The 23,974-nt window shown below is 36.3% G+C and overlaps 1 protein-coding gene across 10 annotated transcripts in view; it reads left to right on the top strand.

Annotated features, from left to right (window-relative positions):
• The window catches only part of ANKS1B (ankyrin repeat and sterile alpha motif domain containing 1B), a 414,822-nt gene that overhangs the window by 173,245 nt on the left and 217,603 nt on the right, over positions 1–23,974 (top strand). The gene's annotated exons all lie outside the window — the stretch shown is intronic.

Genomic DNA, 23,974 nt, shown 5'->3' with positions numbered 1-23,974 from the left:
ATTCAGCTTTTTATGAAAAACAAACCAGGAACAAAAGGTCTTCAGTTGTGACTGATCCTAATTCTGTCCTTGCTCCTGCTTCTTTTAGAAGCCAAACACAGTTTTGCCAATATAGGTCACAGTAGTTTGTCTATCTAAAATGCAAAGCAAGGGAAGTATATTGTTTAATTTCTGTGGCAGAAAAATATGAGATGCTCCTCATAAGTCTGCTGAATAGTTGCCATTGTGTTCTTCAGAGGTAGCTGCCTGTTAGTGGTAGTTAAAATGTGTTTCGTGATGTTTGGATCAAAGAAGTTGTATGAATGATTGTGCTTCTAGTTATTAATTTATTTCTGTGCAAGGAGAATTATTACTAATTTGCAAAGAGAATTATTGCATACATTTCTGTGTATAGATAGTACAGCACTGTGAAAGCAAGCAATATAAGCCTTTCAGTTTGTGATATTTAGAAATGAATGTGCTGTTCAGAGAAGATTGTTCTGGTTTTGGTGTTTTTCTTAAGCTGGCAGTAAAATACTAGAGAAAAACCTGAAAAATGGAGAGATTAATGCAGTTTGGTTTATAACGCAGACAAAGGTGTGATTCTCAGATCAACCCTATTTAAAAATAAAAAGTATTAGTTTATGTTTCTCTTAAAAGCTGTGGTATGGATTCTGGCTCCTTGAACATTTATGTCAAATAAAGAGAACATGACAGGCTTATATCCAATAGTAGAGGAATATGTCTGACTGTAAGCTAACCTGTGACACATCAGTAGACTAATAATTGTTTTCTCTTTAAAGAGACATAAGCTCGTGTCTACATTAAGTATAAAATATGAAATGCAGCCACTACTTTAGGTGACGTATTATTGTGAGATTTTTTATTAGTGGAAATCATACATAAATAATCAAGTATATATGTTTAGCATGTAGCTGAGAAACAGGGTTAAATGCCAATTCTTAGAATTTTAGTTTTAAACTAAGATATGAAAAGAAGATCTGTGAGTAACTTTAGTATCTACTTCAGTATTTGCCTCGTTATGATTTAGCTTTTTCTTCTGTGTTTGATGTTTTGAAAATTACTTCTAAGACAAAGTTGATGAGAATTAATCACTGTTGCCCTAACATCTTTATTACTGATCCTCTGGTCTTTAGAGGGACCCCCTCCTCCTTTCTAAAACACAAGGAGTGACCATGCATCTGCTATTTTTCTAATGCAATTCAGTATGCTAAATACAGAACTCTTGGCTATGAACCTGTGTCAGCTCTTCAATTGCTTGTATTGTCCTTCTATCTTGACATACCCTATGTTTTCTTCTATGTCTAATGATATTCATTTTCTCAAATGAAATTCAGAGTATCTAGGAAGACCAAGCTCTGCAAAATACAGCTCTATAGAATGATTGCTAAAATTAGAGCTAGCTTTATTGCAAATACTTCTTTTAAAATACTTGAGGGGAGAGGTAGCATTACTGCTATAGTTAATATTCTTTATTCCATTACTAATTCATATTTTAAAAGTGCAATAGATCACTGGAATTTTTTTTTGTGAGGCATCACCAGAACCACATCAGTAAAGCGAAAGCTGGTACCAGGACTGTGCTATAACTACCTTGATTTGTTGCAACAGTGGTAGTGTTTAGATGGCAGTGATTTTATACAGGATATGCTTTGCTGTTCAGTACATTGGCTGGGTAATTCGGCTCAGAAGAGCTTATCTATTATTTCTTACTGGCATATAATGACTTTCATAAACTTTACATATGTATCACAGAAATTAGTTCCAAATATTTTAATGCTTTACTTGTTATGAAGATGTTGCTAAATATCAGTGAGTATTTTTTTTCTGAACAGCAAATTTAAAATTCAGCTTTCTTAATGATTCAGTGCATTTTGGAAGTAGTATAAGTTGTTGGTACTGGTTCTTTTCCAATTTTCGTGATATAAAATATGCATCAAATCCAGACAGTTTTTCTGATTGTAAGTAACATCATCCTACCTTATAAACTGGATACCAATTCTGAATTGAGTGGACTCCTGTTCAGTGAGATTACTTTTTCCATGTTTTGTTTCATCACAGTGGAACTGGGTTGCCTAAGCAACAAGTAAAATACCAAGACTGGAATGCTTTCTTCCTCACTTCTAGCCTGAATGCAGTTAGTCCTGTGCAGAGCTCCCAGTCTCTGGTACCCATGGAAGGAAAGCATTGTCCATCACACTTTACAAAGTGAAAAGTGAATAAACTCCCCTGGAGTACACAAAATCTGTGCTATTTTCTGTGAGGGATTCTCCTAAAAAATATGAAGCTGGAGCTGATGCATCAGATGAGCTCAGAAAACTAAGGTTGCACATCTGAGGACATGAGCCTTCATTAGCCTCTGTTCTTATAGGGGAATTTATCAGAGAGAAAATTGAAGCACTGACAAGTGGTGTGATTTGTTAAAAGTAAGTGGCATAGAGATTTGCAGACAATTGAAAAGTCTTGTTAGATCTTCGCATTCTCTGCATACAGATCAAGTCTTGCCCAAAAGACAAGTACCTCTGCGAAGCAGTGTTCCTGGGTGAAATATTTTTCAAGAGTCCCATTGATGGTTCTCACATTTTAACTTTTGTTAGATAAAAAGGCACTCAACTGCTCCTTCTCTTGGATTAAACAGAAAGAGGATGGTAGGCCCAGTACTTCAACAAAATTTATCAGTCTGATTTGTTCTACTGTAAATTGAAAATTTTGGTACCTCTCTTTAATCTACAACAAAATTTCATTGGTAGAGTGTGTTGAAATATGTGGAAGATCAGAAATAACCATGATATGTTCTTAACTGTTTCTTAAAGGTATTAACTAGATTAAGTATTCTCAGGTCAGGTGCTATCATATGAAAAACAGAGTAATTATATATTAGAAATATTTGGGGGGGTTGAGTTTATAAAATGGAAAAAGGTGAAATTCTTACACTAACATTTCCTTTCCTGAGGTGGTAAGAAGGTATTTGAAGAAGATGCTTATATGCAGGGAAAGGAAAAAGGAAATATTTTCTTCCTTTTTTATTCCTTTTAGTGGTGAAGAAAATAAAATGAGATTTTAGCTCATTGGAGCATAATTTTCCTGTACATGTGGATAAGGAACTCAGATACTTTTAGCTCACTTGTTGTGTGTATAGTTCTGCTACCCAAAGGGAGAACTGATGGGTTTGAGGGTGAAGGTTCCATTTTTCCTTCCTCATCTTCCATCATCGCAATGATCTGTAGTGTAACAGTCCCCAGATTTTACATTTTTGCATTTTACAGTCCTCAGAACATTAAAACACTGTGGCAGGGACTCTCTACAAGTTTTTCTTACATAGCCAAATGGAGTGTGAGTATTAAAAAGCCATATCCCTGTTCAGCATGTCTGCTACCAAAAAACTGTGTAGAGAGGTAATTTGTTATTTGAAAACTGCCCCTTTGCTAAAGTACATGATGATTTTGCTTTTCGCTTGTATAAAATTTCCCTTCTTTATGGGGGTGGTGGAAGTGATGTGTCTTCTATAACACTTACAGCTAAACTGAAAATCCAGACCTGTGGCTATTTTAGTATCAGGAGAAGACAGTCTTTAGAGACACACCAGTCCATGTACCAGTTTCATACACAGGTGGCCTTGCTCACACACTTGTAGGTTGAAATTAACTGGTCAGTTCAAATGAATGAAGTTACCTGTATGCATATTTAGGTATAAACCCGATATTTTTCTCGAAAAAAAAAATTCAAAATACATTGTTGCTTCTTGAACAAAAAAAAAATAGTTTTCCACAATTTAATTTTTAATAGTATTAGTTAACATAAGAAATGTCCAGCCTACTTAAGTAGTAATTGCCAGGATATACAATTGATGGCAAAATTACTGCTCTTAGTTTTTTTATCATATTATTAGCCACTTCTGCATACAGACTGGACAAGTCTGTTTTATATTCCTGATTGCTAATAAGAAAGATTAATACACTTAGTACAGGGGAAAACACAGACTAATCACTTGCAGACCACATTACAAAAAAAGTCTATACTAAAATGTAAATACCAAACAGAATTGGATTAATGGCTTTATTTAGTTTTCAATATTTTAAAGCATAATAAACTGCATTTAAACCATGTACAGGTGTGCATTCTATTTCTGAACAGTTCCATTACACGATTTGCTTTTTAAAGACTTGTGTGTCTTCACAATCATAAAATAATGAAGTTTGGGAAAGACCTCTAAGTTCATCAAGTCCAGCCTTTGACCAAACACCACCATGCCAAATAAACTATAGGACTAAGTGCCACATCCAGTCATTTCTTGAGTGCTTCCAGAGATGGTGACTCCACCACCTCCCTGGAGAGCCTGTTCCAATGCTTAACCACCCTTTCAGTGAAGAAATTCTTCCTGATGTCCAACCTGAGCAGCTTGAGGCCACTTCCTCTTGTTCTGTTGCTAGGTGCCTGGGACAAGAGGCTGATCCCCACCTTGCTACAACCTTCTTGAGCAAATGGTCATGTTTAGAAATAGAGTCCCTGAATGTGTTCTGAGGCAGTATCATATATCCATTGACTTTAGTAGGCTTTGCACAACGCTTCATGTGCCAAAGTTAATGTCAGTTCATCACCATTTCATGTTTTCCCAGAAGCAGAATTATCATAGAAATATTAGTTTGTAGTCATTCATGCTATCTATGGGAAATGTGACACTCTGAAAATGAATATTGTATTGAAAATTGGCATATGGATTGATTGGGAACAGCTTCATGAATGTTAGGTGTATCCGAAGAGCCTCTGGGTATTTTCACATGAAGAATTCCATAGGGATGAAAGAGCGAAGGACATCTGAAGTATTCTTATCTCTCCTGCCAGTTTGTTACAGTGCAAGCTCTGGGGGTTTTTTTGCGTGCTGTATGTCTTAAATTGTTTTGAGGAGCTTTTTGAGGACCTGTAGTTCATGGCATGTCTACACATGGTTTCTGAACTCTGAACTAATATCCTGCAGTACCAGTGCAGAATGTTCTTATGAAGGACTAGATGCAGTGAGCCCATCCTGGGCTCCTTGTGCAGCCTTTAATGGTGGTATTCCTCCATCAGTCACAGTCTCCTCTTGGAACTGATGTGAATGGATGGTAGTTAATACAAATGGCGTGTTTTGGTTCAACACAAGCATCTTCTCTGTGAAGTTTTAGCCACTACTGGAATAAGAAAAAATGAGTCTGGAAAACCCAGAAGAGAAAGACCTGAAAGTAAATAAGCAGTCACTCTGAATTAATATAAATGTCTTATATTCTCCTCAATCCAAAGACAAACAGACACTGTTCAGTAAATAAACGACTTGTAAGATGGTTTGATAATCTTTAACACTAATGATCATAGTGGTAGTAGTGTAACAATATCTGATTCTTAAACACGTATTTGTATTAATTATTTCTTATACCATGCTACAAAAGTCAGTCATGTTGCCATTTAACAGTATTTCTGATTGTACAATGAACATGTGAAGATAAATCCAACAATTCAGCAAGTAGAAACGATTCATCTGTACAGGTCCTGTGTGAGGACCTGTTAGTCCTGAGAGAGGACATTGAATAGACAAAAATTGACAAATAAGACTGTATCTCAGACCTGAACTTGTATTTTTGCATTATGTATTCAGAGTTAGATAAAAGGTGTTACACAGCTATGCAGCGTTGTTGCTTGGTGCACTTACCTTGGTGAGGAAGTCAGATAAGAGGTGTAAGAAAGCATGGGAAAGAGTCAGTTTCTGGAAAGATGAAATGCATAGGAGGAGAGGAGGCAGCTGATATGGTTTGGGATCATAATATGGAACAATAAGGAAAAAGGCTGCAGGGCATAGGGTTGGTACCCCATTTGGGAAGCTGGAGCTGTGCAGTGGGAAGATTAAGAATAGTGTTTTAAATGGTAGCTTCAGAGATGCATATTTTCTAGGGTTAGCTCTCTCAACAGTATAAAATCTCAGGTGATGTGACTTTTCTTATAGAATTAATTCTTGAGGTTATTCAGGTGACCTTAAATCGTATCAGGCTCTAGGCAGCAAGCTCAATGACTGCCTAGTTACCTAGACATGTAATCTTATAAGATAGTTTCTTGAAAATGTCTCTTTTAAATAAAAATTGCTTTTTTTAAAATAATCTGTATGGTAAGTACTCATCTCTGTCATAGTTTGTTAGTGTGCCAGCCACATCTTCTGAAATGAAGTTATATTTGCAGAGATAATTTGGGGATTTTCAGGAGGATTTAGTTGCCAGCATTAAAGAATATGAATGCAGTTTTTATTACAAAAAATGATGATGAATATAACTCTAAAATCTAAATGGTTTGCTGTGGGAAAGGTCATAAAAGGGCAAGATATTTAATTGAACTTGGCAATAGTGACAGCATTGCAGACTATTGATGTAGTTTTTCCTCTGTACTTTTCTATGTGTGCCTGCTTCTAGCACACTAAATAAACGTTTTAAATGAACACTGTATTTCTAGCTCCCCTTCCAGTAAAAAATGGTTTTCAAAGACCCTAGAGACCCTGTTTGTCTTAAACAGAACAAAACAGTAGATTCATCTGACATATCAGTCTTCTCAGTTGTAAGAATACTGGGTACCATCTGCTTCTGATTTAAATTCATTGTATCATACTGTGTGAAAAATCATGTCTTGCAAAATAATATTTAATCATTTAGATCTTTTAAATATTTTAAATTCATTCTGTTAAACCATAACCAAAAAACTTCACATTTTCTTTTGATGTATATGTGCCTGGAAGTAACACATCATTTTTATAGCCACAGGGCTTTATAAAACATTCTCTAATTTTTCGATTTACAATATATATAATGACACTTTGTATACTCTGTAGTTAAATTTGTTTTCTCAGGTATTCAGTTCCTTTCATCTTAAAAAAGTTTCCTACAAACACTACAGAAGTATAAAACCACAGGATAAGTATTTTTAAAGGACTTCTGAAAAATTCAGGATTTATGGTAAAGTCTGATAAACATCCTAAAAGATGGTGATAATACTTAGCTTTCCTATAGTGCTGTTTTTATTAGCAGGTCTTAAAACCCTTTAGAAGGATTGGTGTTATGACAGCTGAGGAAATTCAGGCAAACTAATATTAAACTGATTTTTGAATGTCACCTAGTAAACAACTGAAAAGGCTAGGAGTAACTCCTGAATCACAATACAGCAGTTTATACTTTGGACTACAGTGTTTTCTCCTACATTCTGATCTGCTTTAGTTAGACAGTCTCCTATTAAGAAAAATAATTGCTTTTAATAATTTGTAACATTGTTCTTGTGGACAATTAAAAACATAAAGGTTGGTATTTTTAAAGGTATCTGTGCATAATAGGCAAATGGAGGCAAACCCTAATTCCTTTAGTCTTTCTTGGCAGCTCCAGTATTTTACTTAAATTATTTGGAATATTTCTGCAAAACTTGTGAATTGTACCATCTTTAACTGCCTCCAGCTTGAGAATTGGTGTTAAAATGCAGCATAGCATAGGCTAATTTACTCTGGTTTTGGAGCAAATTTCACAGTCTATTCAGCGCACTCTCATGATATTGCAAGGTTTCTGTAACTAGGTAGGAGGTTTTTTTAAGCTATCTTACTCTGTACAGAACACTGTAGTTATTGTTGTGAATGCAGTGTGGTCACATCTCCCGTCCCTTGAAGGAATTTTGTTTTTATTCCTCTCTCCTGACCTTTCATATCACCTCTTTCCCCCCTTGTCATGTTTCGGCTGCAGCGTTAAATACTGATGAGAGGACTTGATGAAAAGGTATTGGTTATAAGTTAAAATAAAGAGATTTTTATGGACTTTCTGTAGGTGTGCAAGTATGCAGCCATTAAACATGACAATTTTGAAGTGTTTATGTCTGCAGAGTGTACACTTAAATGCATTTTCAACAAATTAAACTTTTTAAAAACTTTTTTCCAGCATCTGAAGAATCTTTCAGACAAGAAGCAAATTTGCCATTAAACTAGGTAATGAAAGCGTTATCTATGTTTCATGAATCAAGTCAGTTTATCCTCTTTTTTATCTAGAAGGAGATGTGTAAAACTTTATTTCCCCTTAGTAGAAGGGAAACTACCACGTCAGGTAGTTCAGATTTTTCATCGGATACACCACAATTTATATTTGGAATGGGCAATCTCTTAGCAGAATACTCTCAGTGAACAGCTGGTACACAGTAAATTTTATATCATTACAGCTGTCTTCAAAGTGATTTTATGACTCAGCCTTAGTTTGATACCAAGACTAGAAGCTTAAATTATGTTCAAATTTTCTTTCTTCATACTTCAAAAAATGTCTACTTCAAAAATAAATGAACAATATCCTAATCTCTTGATTTATGTAATTCTTGACAGTCTGAAAAATCCTAATAAATAATTGATCTCCTTCAAGAAAATCAATTCCTCTCCAGTGGCTTGTGTAAAAATCAAGTTTCTTTCTAAATATGTAAAATCTTTATTCTAGTGTTGATTTAGTAGGTTTTGAATGTTCTACTGTGAAAAAAAATGCGGCACAGAATGCCTTCATATTTTTGACTGTAGTAGAATCGTTATTATTCAGCTAGTCTGTATCACATGTTCATTCCCACATTCTCAAGCAAAAGCAGTTACTACCTTGAAGACTCCTTTTTAATTAGGAGAGTGAAAATTTGTCACGATGGCAGATTTATTACAAAAATATTTACCATGTACTTACTGACAGATCTGCAGTATTCTCACTGAAATTGTGGGAAGAGATTTTTTTGTAAGAAAATTGAAAGCTTTAAGGTGAAGACAAGATTATGAGAAGCAACCGCTTGGAGGCCACTGTAGAGAGTGGTGCCTTTTATGCCAGATGTATCATTGGAGTGGGATGTGAGAGAAGATGTACCACATATAAAAAATTATTCTTGGTGTCTCTTAAGATCACAGCTGTCAACTGAGTGCTCTTGATACTGTCGCGAGTGCTACAGTAAAGGCTCTGCATGATATCCTTACGTTAGTATGGTTTAGTGCTGTTGGGAGTGTATAAGAGCCAATGTTTATACATGAAATTGAGAAAGAAGTCTGTAGTTTACCCATTTATATAAATATGTGGGAGCCTAATTGTATTAACAGGCTTTGAAGTTGCAGATGAAGCAGAACAATAACAATCTCGGGCATAACACTTCCAAACTTTTCTTGAACTCTATCACAAACATTGGATCTGCATATTAGCAGTGTTTCCATTTTCTGAAGAATGCAGTAGACAAGGTATGTAATTTCATAGCTCATCAAATAATCTTTTTCTCAAAGGGCTGAAAGGCATTGTGAAAAGGCTAAAAGTCATCCTAAGATTTTGTAATATTCTTTAAAGTAATAGAACCTAATGACTTCTTTACCTGCTTAAGTTATTTTCCTTTTTTCCCTCTATCCCAATCTGTTTCTTTGGTGTATAATTTCCATGAATGCTTTTGTAATCTCATGAGGATTTGGGATGAAATTTAACATTTTTAGGTTAGAGTTCTCCCTGTAAAATTAGTAGAAGGAAAAGTAGATTCTGTAAGTGTGTGCATTATTATGTTTTAATTTAAAACATTTGTGATGGCAAATATAAGTCTATTTAGTAATGGACATGTGTGTTTTGGATTTTTTGAATATTTTTTATGTCCCCTATAGGCTACCTCCTCACAAGAAAGGCATGGATTCATGGAACAGATTAAAAATACCTTTGGTATTCTATTCCTTCTCTTTGACCCCTTCTGTCTTCTATTCAGGCTGTTGTTTGGTTGAACTTTACTTCCTTCGCGTTTGATTTTTCAGATAATTTTGAAATTGTTGATGATTTTTCTTCAAGGCCCCAAAGTGGCGATTTCTCCTTGAGCTGGTCCAGAGATCAGCTATGATTTTGGTATCTACTTCCAGCTATGCCAGAAGCTTGGCTTCCAGCTTTTTCCTTCTTGAGCTTTGTACTATTTCTTAGGGTTTGGGATGTTGTTTCTTTGTTTGTTTTCATGTGGTTCTGGAGACTTACAGTGAATGAAGGAGAAGAAAAACACTTGGGACTGAAGATTTTGATCTGAGGTCCATGAGTATACTAATTCTTCTTTGGGAGTCAAAGCACAGGCCATATTGTGACACAGCAAAGAAATAAATACATAAGGACTGAGAAGGTGTCTTTGATGACCTTGAAAAAATTCTGGATTCGTGACTGAAGGTTATCTTTGTTTAACAATAACATTGATTTTACAACCTGGATTACAACTCAAGAACAGCATGGCTGAGCTTCCCACATGACATAGCTGAAAGGATTGCTGAGTATGGAATATGCTAAGAAAACTCACTATTGATACAGCTAAACATTTGAGGAAGCTTTAATTGAAAAAAATATGTCTGTCATAACTGTGATAGCAAAGAAAAACTATCTAAAATGAGTAACTAAAAGGTATTTTGGGTTATTCTATTCTTTATAATTGAATCAATATATAGTTTTTCAAAGGTACTTTAGCTACTGTAAATTTGACCTTGATTTTTTCATCAGTTTTCCTGTGTGTGTCACTGAGGACATTATTATGACTTTGTCCAGAAATTGTCTATGACAAATCTATAGGTTTAATTAAAGCAAGAAAATCAAATGTAATACCAAAACTAATGTAATTGTTATTCGTGTAAGAAAAGTTGCATTTAAACATGATTGACCTCAGGCAAAGTACACAGTACAACTAAAAACTCCATGCAATTCACTTCATCTATAGAGAGACAGCAAACTGAGCGTGTCCAGTCAACAAATATTTGAAAACCTCAGCTTGTATCTGGGCAGTAATTTAGAATTGAAGTGGCTGTGATAAAAATATGGGCAAGGAACACAGCAGAAATGAAAGACAGATACATCTAAATTCAATATTTTGATCAAATGAGTATCCTGACAGGAGAGACAGATGTAGCAAGAATAGTGAAAGCACTTGCTGAGCAGTGCAATTCTGGTCATAGTTTCCTGGAATTCAGACTTCCCCTTTGACTTCTGCTTCTATGTTTTCCCTCTCTCCTTTCCTAGCTCATTATTCTTGAATATTTTTTATTTCTCAGGCGTTTTAGCTCTTCCTTTAAGTTCTCTCTTTTTTTTTTTTAATATCTTCAAGCAGCTTTTTTGGTATATTGGATATATGAATGGAGTGTAAAATAGAAATTAAGTGAGTTTTTAGGGCCTTTTCCTTTTAAAAATACTTCAACAAATACTAATTTGTGAAAGAACCATCCCATGATTAAAACTGAAAACTAATTTTTGTACTTAGTGTCTTTAGTGTCAGATGTATTGTTCAGGGAGATGAACCTCCTTATTTTATGCTCTTATATGCAGGACAAGTGCAATGGCACTTTCTGATCCCAGAGTTATGATTTTGAGTTATCAGCTGCTCTGTGTGTTCTTTTAAAAGACACTGTACACCGGTCAGCTTCAGAAGAAGACAGGACAGCATTGCCGTAAACTCTAGTCCACTTTAGCCAACTAAGAACCTTTGTCTGATGCCTACCTTTAAAATTCATAGAAGGGTTTGGGTTGAAAGGTGCCTTTAAAGGTTATCTGGTCCAACTCCTTTACAACTAGACCAGATTGCTCAAAGCCCTGTCCAAACTGACCTTGAATGTTTCCAGGGATGAGGCATCCACCACCTCTCTGGGCAATGTGTTCTAGTGTTTCACCGCCCTCATAAAACATTACTTCTTTATATCTAGTCCGAATTTACCTTCTTTTAGTTTAAAACCGTTACCACTTGACCTATTGCAGTAGCTTGTACTGAAAATTCTGTCCCCATCTTTCTTATAATCCACCTTTAATTATTGAAAGGCCACAATAATGTCTCCCTGCAGTCTTCTTCTGGCTGAACCACCCCAACTCTCTGAGCCTGTCTTCATGGGAGAAGTGCTCCACCACTCTGATAATTTTTGGGGCCTTCCTTTGGACGCACTCCCACAGGTCCAGTGCTGAGGACTCCAGAACTGGATCCAGTACTTGAGGGGGGGTCTCATCAGAGTGGAGTAGAGAAGAAAAATCACCTCCTCACTATACACCTCTCACATCTTGGTGTATAGCAATACTTCCACCCCCACAATGAAGATGAAATATTTTTACTTGCTCTGAATCAGTCTTTCTAACTGTCAAGATAAATTAAGAAGAACTCATACCACAAAGCTCAGAGTTCTTACTTTCCCACAGCTCTCATAGGATTAGCCGTGCAGGGGAAAAATATTGCTCTTTAGCCCTTCACCTCTGAATTGTGAAGTAAAGTCATACAAGTGTGATGGTCTTTCTATTTTAATAGTCTTCCTCAATTAATTGACTTCAAAAACTGTCAAAAAGTATCAGACCTTGGAAATTACTGATTTATGCTGAATCTCTGTCTTTCATGTGGTAAACATTGCTGTGTTGGCTTTAATATAAGGTATGATTTAACTGAAGTAGAAGAAAGATGCCGTTTTTATTAAGCAGGCAGTTACTTTGATTGAAACTTCTGTACATCTTTGTGGTGATTGCTGCATGTTGGGCTTCTATAAAATGACAAAAACAGTTGAAGTTCAGATTGATTAGAGATAATTTGAAGGCACTTACAAACTTCAGACTTTTAGTCATTATATTGACAGTCTGATTGTGAGGGTAGGTAAACCAAAGTCAAGTTCCACTTAAGATTTACTTTTAAACTTCACTGGTCAATTTTCATATCTGTGGACTTAATTTTGGTTTGGAAACACATGGCATATCATCATATATGTGTAGATGGTTTGCAAGTTTTTTTTAGGTTTGTCCAAATTATGGCTGAAGAAAGGAAGCTGCTTTCAAAAAACCCTCTGTGCAGATTTACTCTTTATTTACCAGTACTGTAGCTATCCCAATTACTTTAAATTTTGTCTCACCCTTTATTCTCTGAGCAGAGAAGATTTTCATAGCTTAATGCTTTGTTTTCCATCGAAGAAAATTCAGTTATGTGTTAACTGGGCTAGAAAGAGGCTAATATACATGTCTTACATGGTAGTTGGCTCCTTGTTCATTTAAGAACTCCTATCATTCTCCTTGGAAATACCTAGTGCATGTTATTTATTCCCACCACCCTCATCAGCATTCTTTCATTTAGGTTGGTGCAGATAGGCAGAATAATTAAATAACATAATCTGAAGTACTAATAATACTATAATTTTCAAGGCAACCTATTCCAGGAGTGACCATCTTGACTTAATTTTTTGATTGTGCTTCTTTATATTAAAAGCATAAAAGTGCTTTCAGGAAAGAAGTATTGACTAAATACATGGCATTTCATCTTTGTATCTTCATGAGATTTTAAAAAACTAATTTGAAAAAAAAACATAAAAACACATTGGACATTAAATTATGCAATGGTGCAATGGTCCTTTATAGGACCAATTTAATTTGAAAATCTCATCAGAAGTTTCTGGGTTTAGAATCTGTGGTCATCAGGATGGCTTCATTCTTTTTCCCTGTTCTCTCTCTCTCTTCCCTTCTCTCTTCTGTTATTGCAGAAGAGGTCGTTTGCCCACTTTTAATCAGAAAAGTGCTTAAAATTTTTTCATGGTAATTTCTCATTATTTTAACAATAAAAGCTAAAAAAAAAGAAGAAAAAAGAAATCAGCTATCAGTCTTTGTTCTGGTATCTCTTACAGTGCTGATATGTTGAGCTGCTAGTGATGCTTACTTGCTTTTATAAAGAAAGCAAATAATAATGTAAATTTCTCAGGAGACCATGGTCATCTGATTTCCAGTTTATTCCAAATGAAGAATATGCTAATTAAAACAATTGTAATATTTTTCCTGCAATTATTTTTTAATTACAACTGACTTAATGAACTACTTCTGCATACTCAGTTCTCATTGGTGTGTTTGGTAAGTTAGAAGACTTGCCAGAGCAAAACTTCATCAAAGAAAACACTGGGAAAATCAGTGTTGTTTCAGAGCCAGTCGATCCTGAACCTTCACCAATCTGTGTAGTAGCATCAGTGGCCTTGAGGCAGTGAAAGGAATTGTCTTTTTCAACAACATTATGTATACCAATATTAATTTTTCTACAGCTGAGAATGTAGTTGAAATACACAGTTGTTTTACAATCCCTTTCAGTCATAAGAAATTGGAGCAATTAAATTCTGCTACATGACTTCTCAGCAGAAGTGAAAATAGCAAAACAATAATAATTGCCAGCACATGAAAGACAGGAATTGGTTATTTGATGTCTTTGAAGATTTATTAAGAAAGGACTTGTATTTCCACAAATCGCCTTAAAAGTAACACTGAGAGCCAAAGCATGTAACGTGCTGTGTGCAATGGTCCAAAAAGGTGACTTTTGTAGAAGAGTTCTTGAAAGGGACAAGAGCAGGGGGCCTGAAGTTTAATAGATACAAGACAGTGGTTTGTGTAGCAATTTTTAGCTGGGCAGGTAGAAGCCCCAGTTTAGAAATAAACTGCACTTTAGCAATACTCTGTGTTGAGTGTTAAACACAGGACAAATGTATTAATTTGTGTAAGTAAGAGACAACACCCAAGTTACAGAACAAAGTATATGAGAAAATCATAAATCTGTTCTCTCCTACTGTGTATGTAACACAGAATCACAGGATAGGCTGAGTTGAAAGGGATCCAAAAGGATCATAGAGTTCAACTCCCGGGCCTGCACAGGACCATTTCCAAGTCACACCACGTGACTGAGAGTATCACCCAAATGCTTCTTGAACTCTGTCAGCCTTGGTCATGTGAACACTTCCCTGGGAAGCCTGTTCAGTACCCAGCCACCCTCTGGGTGAAGAACCTCTTTCTAATAGCCAACCTAAACCTCCCCTGACACAACTTCAGGACATTCCCTTGGGTTCTATCCTCTTAGTCCTCCTTTGAAAAGGCTGTCACTTTAAACTGATGCATATTACAGTTCATAAATATGGACTATTCCATGAAATTTTTGAGCTCTCCTAATTGCAATTCCCTGCCCTTTGTCAGAGTTTTCTCTGAAGAATCTCTTATAGCAAGTGAAATCTTCCTCAGCTTCTTGTGATGTTTCCAATTGAAAATGGGAATCCCTTGTCATGAGAGTGTAAAACCAAAATAGAATTCACAACTCTGTCTGCAGGAGGAATATGATATCTGTTCACCTTGTATTTGCATGGAACTTCCCTGTTGATGGAGATTCTGCCCGTCTGCGTATCTACAAAACAGGATCACAGTGATCTGTTCTTACCTGATCTGTTCCTCAGGTGAAATGGAAGCACACTTGCTTAAATATCAGAAATACATGATAGGAAGATCAGATCTGACTGATTTGAGTTCTTAGTTCACAAATAAACATAATTATTGATGTTTGTTCATCCGTCTTCCCCATACCAAGTGAAACATTAGAAAAATAAAGCAGAATGAAGCAGTAATAACATTCTAGGCCTGCCTTGCTTCAGGTGTATCCGGTTTAAGGACCTGATGAACTTGTTAAAACCTATCTTGAAGCATTCATTTCTTCTGGCATAGTAGATAAGAAGTAGATAACTCTCTATATAACTGTTTTCCAAATCCAAAGTATAAAATTACATAGTAAGGAAGTTTCATTTACTTGTTAAAGATATGCCAACCACTGGGTGCGGTTCTCTGGTAAGGAAGAGTTTCCTACAGTCTGTTTTTCCTGAGATTCTGACTAGACTGTTACCAGAACAGAATTTGGTATATTAATTACAGGACTAGAATGTGATAATTCCCACTAATATCAGTAATATCTGATCCCTTAGGCTCAAAAAAACTTTCTGTTTTCCTGTTTACAGTTCCTAAACTCTCAACTTAATGTGTTTCTTTAGGTCTGGAGGATGTTTTTGAAAGCTGTACCATCTTAAATCCTTTTAGCTTGGTAAATTATTCCTCTTTATTAGATCATGCTAATATTTATTGTCATCATGCACATTATTACATGTATCTAAGAAAATGTCATTCATAGTATGTGTAACATATTTGAAAAGCAGAACTTTTTGGTGCCTTAAGGGGATATCTACCTGCTGTATTTCAGAGAGGAGAACTGACCTTTATATTGCAGAGAAGCATCATGCTTTCAAGAATGGCAGAATTCTGTGTAAGCAACTGAAGATGTTACCAGCACCTCCTTGTCATTGCACTTCTTTCATAGGCTGTCCCCAGATCTGGCTTCCACAGAAGGGTTTCTGAGAGAACTTTTAATCCAACCCAAGCAAAATAAGCAAGACCTCAACTACTGTACTCAAACTGGGGCAGTTGATTTGCCCTATAAGCAGATTAGAGGCCATTCTTACAGCAGCTCTTGCTGTGGAGCTGTTCAATGATACCTTCTATCTGAAGAGCAGCAGGGTGAGTGGTAATGTTTTCTGTTGCCACAGCTATTCAGTAGATGAAACTGTCCTCTAACTTTCATGTGATCCTAACAGAAGATAAATTCTTCAGGGTTTCTATGTGTAGAACTTGTGTGGCGTGACTTTTCAACCAGTTGTGTAAGAGTATAAATGCATTAAACTGTGCCTCTCTGTCTCTGTGGGAGCTTCTGTCCCACAACTAGTTTATGATTCATACATTTTTTCATAATAATATTTTTATTTATTTATTTGTATTTCTATAGTGAGAAAACTTAATAAAGTGTCATTTGTGTTAGAGCATGAAAGTTTATAATTGTCTTCAAAGTTCATTCACTGCTTTTCCATCTCTGTGCTACTGCAGTCTGATGCTTGTTTTTCCTATATCTGAAATGGAGCAAGTGCTTTTGTGCATCCTGATAGCTTAGTAAAGCTACACATTGCCTCTCCTAGCAATCATAGTTAATTCATAGCAGGTTAATTTATTGTCCCAAATGCATATATGTTTCCAAAATGTCCTGAGCTGATATCTGGGGTCAGCCAACCTTTTGTACTCTGTGTCACTCAGGTGATCTGGCTTCTTAAAGTGAATGCTGTTTTGGTAAAAGTATCAGCAATCATTACTTAAAATGCTAACAATTTGTCAGTTCCTATCTAAGGTAAGTGGATGTGAGTCATCTGAAGGTGGGGTCCATGCAATTATTTATTCAATTGCATATAAATATGCAATTATTTATTCTACTGTAATGGATTCTTTGAAGTGTATCGTCTACATGGTACTACCATCAGTACTCCTTGTCTGCTACCATTTGACCTCTAGATAAAAATTCAAGTGCTGAAAGAGATGTTTAGAACAACTTGGACACACTACTGTTTCTGACCTCTTGCTACTTCACCAGAAAGACACGAGTTTCCAAGTTGTGTGTCACATCTATCAGCCCTTACCATCACCTTGGATATCCTATAGTGTCTAAAATGGCCATATATGTCTATATATGTATAGTCTGAATATATGTATATGTATAGTCTGAATCTCTTATATTCTCTATATATATATATGTATAGTCTGAATCTCTTATATTCTTTTCACAAAATCTACCTTTAAGCGTTCTTGTGTGTAACATTACTTTTTAAAGCAACTACAGTTATTTGTGAAAAGTAAACAACTTTTAGAGATTCCCAGTCTGCCTCTAGAAAGTTATTATTCTTAGCTAAATCATTTTGCACTTAATTGTGTAGATTTATTTTTTTAAGATCATTTATGTTTTGTAAATACTTTTCAAAAGAATTTATGTGGTTATCCTCTTACATTTGCAACCCCCAAATAAATCATTAGGAGAAAATGGGGTAATGTGGATAATGTGTTTTTTATTCTTAAATTTTCCCCACTCGGTATTTATAACTAAAAGACTATGATTTTTAGTCATTAGTTTAAAAACAGTTACATGTGAGCAATTATATAAAATTTCAGTACATATTCCACTTGGGGTTGAAAAACTTTTCAGTTCTGAATGTAATCTTCCATGACTGTATGTACCTACATCTAGAACTGGACTGAAATTCTACAACCAGAGATATTTTTTAGACATTCTTCATTTTTATACACTCTTTGTCCCTACAGATTTGTTTCTACAGCCTAACAAGAGATTTAGCAAAAGCTAAATGTGGTCACTTGGGGCAGAGGGCCTTTATTTTACATTATGTCTTATGAAAGTACCAGTTCCACTCTTTTTGGATTTAAAATGTAAGTTGAAACAGAGCTTGTATGTGGAGCGAGGAGAGGAGAGGCAAGCTGAAGTATCTTAAAAATACTGCTCAGATTGGAAACATTCTTTACCAAGGTTAGAAAAGAGAAATGTATGATCAGAGCAAAGGACAAAACATATATTTTGTTTGTTTTCTGGTTTTGTCTCATGCTTGGGGAAACTGAATTTTTACTTGGACAAACCCTTCCTTTCAAATGAAATTGTTAAACAGTATCTCCTTTTAGAAACATTATTCTAAAAATCATCCATTATTTTGCCTGTGTCTTTTGTCTTGAATATTAGTAAGCTTTGTTCCCACTTGGTGGAGTGGGAACTTGAAATTCCTTCTTTGCATTTGGTGTGTAAAATATCAAGAGTGGAACATTTAACGAGGTTTCATTACAGTCTTCCAAAAAAGAATATGGTTTCAAGAGCTCATCTGTCACGTTCATAGTACTTTGCACTGGTTTTGGTTATTAAGTGTCACCCAGTTTTCCTCTTCCCTGCTGTACTACATTGTCAAATGAACATGTACTTTCTGAGCACAGCCACAACCCACTCAACTGCTAACTTTCTCCTGCAAGAAGAGATCACTACAGAATTTCTCAATGCAAGTATATGTGATCTTTCTGCAAAACTACGTTTTACATCTATTTCCATTCATGTCTTGAAAATTCTTCTGAAAGATTAACTGAAAGTTACAAAGAAATACTGAGTTGTTTTTTTTTTATTATTTTTGGTGCATGGTAGAGCTGAAATATTCCAGTAGAATTTTAGCTTGAACAAGTGTATTGAATTTGTCCAGTGTTTCACCTGAGGGATGTTGACCATTATCTTATCTGTCTGATATTTTTAGTCCATAAACATGTTAACATTTTAGTTTTCTGACAATTCTTATTTTAATGTGGGGGTATAAGGCAGACTCTTGTGCTGTAAAATGTGGTGATTCGTGAGAGCCTGTCTGTCATTAAGATGTCTAGGAACCATGCCTTATATAGTCACATAGAAAGAAATTCTCATGGAAACGGCATTATGGAGGTGGCAGCTGCAGCTCTTTATTTTTGTCTATGTTGAATTTTGCAGTAAAAGCTTAACCCTTTCTGTGATTGATGCAAAAGTTACACTTATGTCCTCCTCAAGTACAGAATATATGTATATCCAAACAAATTTCTGAAAATGTACAGAAGAGTCAACACAGCTTAATAGGAGTTAAAATTAACTCTGTTTTTACCAGATTACACTGCTATTTCTGAAAATTTGGGCAAGAACTATATTTGGGTATTATAATGTGATTAGAATTAGCAGTAATTACTGACTAATATCCTTCCTCACTGAAAGCTTTTTTCTTCATTAGAAGTTGGCAAGCAATGTGCAGAAAACGCCATATGGAGATATCTTTCCCCTGAAATCTTTCTCAACTTTTCTGTTCCTAATAAGTCATTGTGAAACAGATGAGTAAAATGTGGACAGTGAAAATATGAAGGTACAGCTAGTGAGGCAGCAAAACCCTTCAGTACACAGTCAAGTTCAGACTGTGATGTTAAGGGGGTGTATTGGAGGTTGTGAAGCTAGTAAGGGCAAACATAACCCACAGAGACACTCAGTGTGATTTCTAAGGGACTGTATGTTTTTTGAGAAGCTGGCAATTTTGGAACCTGGGTGCAGAGCCTGGAGACCACCAACACCAACCTTGCCAACCACATTCCGATGGTTTCTTTAGATTTAGGAAGAAGCAGAAGAAACTGTAATGTGGCTGGATGCTATTGCTCCTTTTCTGTGTTGTTGCTGGTGACAGAAGAAGCCCACATTCTTCAATAGTTGCTTAGTAATCGTGTTGTTATATTTCCCACATAGGTCTGTGGTACCTTGCTGTAATTTTTACTAGAGTGAGAAAACATTGCTCTGCCTCATCTAGGATACCAACAGCCAACATATTGTCACCAAAGAGCTAGAGCTTGGTCGAAGCACCATGTTGTTTGCTGTGTGAAATAATGCCTTCCTGAATATTGCTATTTCAGTTTTTAAATACTATGAATTTTCTGTCTTACACATTTTCTTGCTGATCATCCCATTTTGTATTACTTTGGCAATACAATTGATATCCTCACTACTGAAGGTATTCCAATGTCTCCAGAGCAATCTTTACTATGCAAATACGAAGACTTCTTTGTTTACCATTCTTCTCTAAGAGGGTAGTCTGCAAATATTACTCAGTTTTGACTGTTCATTTTATCAATCAACTGAGTGTGGAGAAAAGGGAGTTGAAAATACATTTTTGGGCAAATATTACACATGTGCAGAGTGTGATGCTAAAAACATCTTTTTGGATCAAATGAAAGCAGAACTTGAATAGATTAATACTGCATGTGTCACAATACAGTTGTTGCCATAGCTATAGAACAATTTTCTCATAGATTTTTATTTTACATTAGAAACTTGTGCCATGGCAACAGCAATGCCTGTGAAAGATCTAGCTCTGTCATTATAATTTGTCTATTACAGCTCTTTTCATTAATATTATTAACAACTGTTATTCTCCTGAATGTACTTTAGTTTTGAACATGGAATCTCTTGAGATGTAAATGGGAATAAGATGATTTCCAACTTTACATGAATGCAAAATTCACAGTATTCAGTATGCCTCTGATTTTCTTAATGTGCTCCACAGTCTTGGAGTCAGATTCAGAAAAAAATTATGTGAGTTTGATGAAGCATCTGTAAATTATAACTCTCAAATACTGAAAGTGAGAAATGGTATTCCATAGAGTTCTATATATGTACCACGAGCAACTGTGCTGTGGTGCATCAGTGTGAAAATAAATAGCTGATTGAATTGCAATCTGCTGCCTAAATACCAGTTTGGTTGTATATAAACTGGTGATAATAGCAATATGTATCTGTGGCTTTCAGATTATGGCAGAACTGAATTTATTTGTAGTTACAAATGTAAATGTTTTCCATGTAACACAGATACAGCAGTATCACAGTGATTTTCAGAAGTAATCCACTCAGATGGATAAGCTGTACGTGCACTTGTAATAACACTAAAGTTATGTAGAAATGACATCTGTTTATGTTTTGGTATTTATGATACTATTTACAAGTAAAAAGATAAAGTGGTAAGAAAAGCAGTATCTGGTGAGGAAGCAAGATTTCTTTCTATTGGCTTTTTTTCTTTTTTATAATTACAAAAATAAATGTACTTGCAAAAACAAAAAAAACCTTATTTATAAGCAGAAAGATTCTCTCCACTGGGATTCAGTCCAAGAGTTTGAGCTTCCCCTATTAACTCTCCCTTGTATCCCCACCCTCTTTCTTAAAGTCTCTTCTCAGAAGGCTTACTCAACTGCTTGTGAGAGAGCAAAACTGGTATCATTAAATGACTTTTCACTGACTAGAGACCTATGCAATGTAATTGTATATCATATAATTTCTTCGTACCAGTTAAGTTGGCTGAAACAAATAAAAATAAGAATCTTATTTAGTGTTCAATAGCATATGATGAAGTTAGGATATAGAACACAATAGAAATGGAGAGTCCGAATTTCTCCTATATATCTGTAGATTTAAAGTTAATTTTAACCAATCAGAACATTGATCATTAGTATAAGCAACTTAATGAAATGGTTTTTTTCAATGCCCAGCAGTATTCAAAAGAGCAAGAATTACTGTGATATGTTTATAAAACAGGCAGAAATTAATACATAAAATATTACATTTTATGCATTACTACTGAGTCTCAGTGGAAATATTTATGTCAGTATCAGTTTTCTTGAAATTTTTGACAGAAATATGCAACAATAAAAAGACATCAGTCTCAGATATGGGTAATTATTAAAAGCTAAGAAATATTCTTTTTTATTAAAGTTGCCTATTTTAGCAAAGATATAGGAGTAGTATTATATTATTCTGTTTGAAGTTTTTCATACTTTAGGTTCACAGAATCAGAGAATCACAGAATATGCCTAGTTGGAAGGGACCCAAAAGGATCATCGAGTTCAACTCCCGGGCCTGCACAGGGACATCCCCAAGAGCCACACCATGTGACCAAGAGTATCATCCAAATGCTTCTTGAACTCTTTCAGCCTTGGTCATGTGAACACTTCCCTGGGAAGCCTGTTCAGTACCCAGCCACCCTCTGGGTGAAGAACCTCTTTCTAATATCCAACCTAAACCTCTCCTGACACAACTTCAGGACATTCGCTTGGGTTCTGACACTGGTCACCACAGAGAAGAGATCAGTGCCTGCCCCTCCACTTCCTCTCACAAGGAAGTTGTAACTGCAATGAGGTCTCCCCTCAGTCTCCTCTTCTCCAGGCTGAACAGACCAAGTGACCTCAGCCACTCCTCATACGGCTTCCCCTCAAAGCCTTTCACCATCTTCATTGCCCTCCTTTGGACACTCTAAGAGCTCAAGATCTTTCCTATGTTGCAGTGCCCAAAACTGCCACAATATTCAAGGTGAGGCAGCATCAGTGCAGAGCAGAGTGAGACAATCCCTTCCCTCGATTGGCTGGTGATACTCTGATGCCCCCAGGACACAGTTGGCCCTCCTGGCTGATCAGCCACTGCTGATTCATATTCAACTTGCTGTCGACCAGGACCCCCATGTCCCTTTCTGTGACACTGCTTTCCAGCATCTCATTCCCCAGTCTGTATGTACATCCAGGGTTGCCCCATCCCAGGTGCAGAATCTGTCACTTCCCCTTGTTGAACTTCATATGGTTGGTGATTGCCCAGTCCTTTGATTTGTCAAGGTCTCTCTGCAGGGCCTCCCTGCCTTCTCGGGAGTCAACAGCTCCTCTCAGTTTTGTGTCATCTGCAAACTTACCTAGTATCCCTTCCAGTCCTGCATCCAAGTCATTTATGAAGATGTTGAAGAACACAGGGCCTGAGATGGAGCCCTCTGGAACCCCACTAGTGACAGGTCTCCAGTCTGATGTCACCCCATTCGCTATTACCCTCTGTGCTCAACCCATGAGCCAATTGCTCACCCATGGCATGATGTGTTTATCCAGCTGTGTGCTGGACATTTTGTCCAGAGTGATCGTGTGAGAGACAATATTGAAAGTTTTACTGAAATCCAAAGTGATTACATCAACTGGCTTCCCTTGATCAGCTAGGTGGGTTACCTTGTCATAAGATCAGGTTTGATAAGCAGGACTTTCCCCTCACAAAGCCGTGCTGGCTGTGACCAATGACTGCATTGTCCTACAAGTGTTTTTCAGTACCTCCCAGAATAATCTTCTCCATAACTTTACCAGGCACTGAACTGAGACTGTCTGGCCTGGAGTTTCTGCGGTCTTCCTTCTTGCCCTTCTTGAAAACTGGGCCAACGTTTGTGAGCTTCCACTCAGCTGGGAGCTCTCTGGATTCCCAAGACCACTCAAAAATCCTCAAAAGAAGGTTTTGTGATGACAGCTGTCAGCTCTCTCAGGATTCTTGAATGAATCCCATCAGGCCTCATAGTTTTGTAGGGATCCAACTGGAGCAGCAGATCCTGCACAAGCTTGGGGTTGATTGGGAGTTGATCATTTCTTCCTACAGTAGCAGGCAGCATCTGTAAATTCCTCCTTGACCTTGCTTCCACTGGGCATACACCTTCCTTTTCTTCCTTATTTTCAAGAGAAGATCTCTGCTCAGCCAAGCCGGCCTTCTGTCTCACCTGCTTGACTTTTTTGTGGATTACCTGCTCCTGTGCCCTTAGGAGGTGATGTTTGAAAAGTGACCAGCACTGATGGACTCTGGCACCTGCAAAAACATTTTACCAGGGGACCTTAGTTCTTGAGACTGAGATCTTTGATATTCACATGAGCAATGAAGACACATAGTTTTAGTTTTAGATAATGGTGCAGTTTGAAGAGGTTATTAAATATATTCTTTTTTCCCAGTGGTTGCTATTACTATTCTCAGAAGTTTC

The sequence above is a fragment of the Manacus candei genome, unplaced genomic scaffold (genome assembly GCF_025592945.1).
Source record: "Manacus candei isolate 608988 ecotype Guabito, Panama unplaced genomic scaffold, ASM2559294v1 h1tg000018l, whole genome shotgun sequence".
Lineage (NCBI taxonomy): Eukaryota > Metazoa > Chordata > Aves > Passeriformes > Pipridae > Manacus > Manacus candei.
Note: the sequence above shows the minus strand (reverse complement) of the source record. Positions and strands in the feature narration are given on the sequence as shown.